A 2,426-nucleotide genomic window follows, 5' to 3' on the forward strand; every position below is an offset into this window, starting at 1 on the left:
GTCCCGGGGCAGTGGAGTGGAAATGCCCCGGACTGGGGATTGTGTAAAGAATGGGGGGGTTATAATATATATATATACACTCCCTGTGATGCCGCGATCCGGAGATACCGGAGTAACGGTTTCTGCCACATCTGATGTAAAGCAGGAGTTACCGTTCCCTGCTAGCAAATACCTGCAGCGTTAAGGTCTCTAAACTGAGACAACGCTAACCAACGAGAACAGTCCCTGCGCGACTCCGGGGAGCTCTGCATGTACTTTAAGGGTGATGCCTGCGGAGCTGAAGTATTATGCGCGCGGCGCAGGAGGCGGTGTTTGGAGCGTTACGGTCTCCGCCTGCTGTGATTGGAGGGGAATGGCTGATGCGGCCGGCAGCTTGATGACCCCAAACGTCACGGGGGGGCCGAGACCTGCAGTCTACTTGGACGTCCTGTAATAACCCCAATACAGAAAGGAGGCTGAGGTCATGTGACTGTCCTAATGGGCGGAGCCAGAGGATAGAACAAGCTTTATTGTTTGGGGGATAACGCTGCAGATTATGGTCGGGGAGGGAGGTTCGGAGGCTGATCACCGGAATCACACGGGGCCGTGCCATATCCCAGCATGCACCGGCTCATCGCTTTCTGATTGGCAGCTCACTTTGTATAGGTGATAACAGGTAATAGAGCCCGAATACCCTCCCCCCCGTGATATGGGGGGGTGCAGTGGGGGTTAAAACATAAAATAAACCATACCCTTGGGGGTCAGAGAACCCACCTGCACCGCCCCGATCCCTACAACGCCCAATCTCTACACCCGCGACTCCAGTCCTCGAGGGCCGCAAACGAACCCCGGGGTTTGGACATCCCGGCCGGGCGCCTCTGACATCATCAAACGTCTTGATTTTGGGCAGAATACAGATAATTCGTGGCCCTCGAGGACTGCAGTTGCGCAGAGGCGAGAGTATCAGCATGTTCTCTCCCCACCCTGACGTATCTTCTGCCCCGCTGGCTCCGTAAATACCCCACGTTTCTGCCACATTAATGGCTTTTGGGGCCACCGAACAGCAGCCGCCTCCGCCCCGTCGCACCCCTTCATCTCCAGCGTTACGGAGAATGTTACCCCGCGCCGGGCGAGTGAGTCGGAACCGGAGCTTCCCGTCAGCGGCCCGGTCTGAGAAGCTGCCGGTGGGTAGAGATCCCCGACGGCTGCCATGAATATTCAAACCGTGACTAATGAGCTTTGGCATCAAATGCTTCGGTGCCGCTTGTTCCAACAAGAGGTTAAAAAGCGCCTCAGCGGCTGAGACACGGATTCCTGTTGTTGAAGTTGCCGTGGATTTGCCCCCCGGGGCAGGTTTCTGGTTTCCGTTAATAGAACCGTCTATTAGAGCTGTAATTAGCGCTGATGGCGGAGACTTAAATCAGACGCTGGAGCCGTAAATCTTCCGCCCCGGAGAGGTGAAACGCGTCGGTGCGAGACACGCGAGTATCGGGGATGATCCACTGGCACGGGGCAGTTACCGGGTATCGCCCCAAACCACCAGAAATACTCTGGGTATCGCCCCGAACCTCCGGGAATACACCGGGTATCGCCCCAAACTACCAGAAATACACCGGGTATCGCCCCGAACCTCCGGGAATACACCGGGTATCGCCCCAAACTACCAGAAATACACCGGGTATCGCCCCAAACTACCAGAAATACACCGGGTATCGCCCCAAACTACCAGGAATATACCGGGTATCGCCCCAAACTACCAGGAATATACCGGGTATCGCCCCAAACTACCAGAAATACACCGGGTATCGCCCCAAACTACCAGAAATACACCGGGTATCGCCCCAAACTACCAGAAATACACCGGGTATCGCCCCAAACTACCAGAAATACAACGGGTATCGCCCCAAACTACCAGGAATATAAAGGGTATCGCCCCAAACTACCAGAAATATACCGGGTATCACCCCGAACCGCCGGGAATATACCGGGTATCGCCCCAAACCACCAGGAATATTCCGGGAATCGCCCCAAACTACCAGAAATACACCGGGTATCGACCGGAACCGCCGGGAATATACCGGGTATCGCCCCAAACCACCAGGAATATACCGAATATCGCCCCAAACCACCAGGAATATACCGGGTATCGCCCCGAACCGCCGGGAATACACCGGGTATCGACCCAAACCACCAGAAATACACCGGGTGTCGCCCCAAACTACCAGGAATACACTAGGTATCGCCCCAAACTACCAGAAATACACTGGGTATCGCCCTGAACCGCCGGGAATATACCGGGTATCGCCCCAAAGTTTGTTCTCGTAGGGCGGCTGGTTTTTGTACCTGTAAGATGATTGGCTCCCGGAGCTGCAGGATTAGGTGTAGGAAGAAGCGCGGTGTCGGGCGACTCGGATCCCCGGGGTGGGGTGGGTTGGGGGTTCTTATTC

This window comes from Spea bombifrons, chromosome 11 (genome assembly GCF_027358695.1).
Source record: "Spea bombifrons isolate aSpeBom1 chromosome 11, aSpeBom1.2.pri, whole genome shotgun sequence".
Classification (NCBI taxonomy): Eukaryota; Metazoa; Chordata; class Amphibia; order Anura; family Pelobatidae; genus Spea; species Spea bombifrons.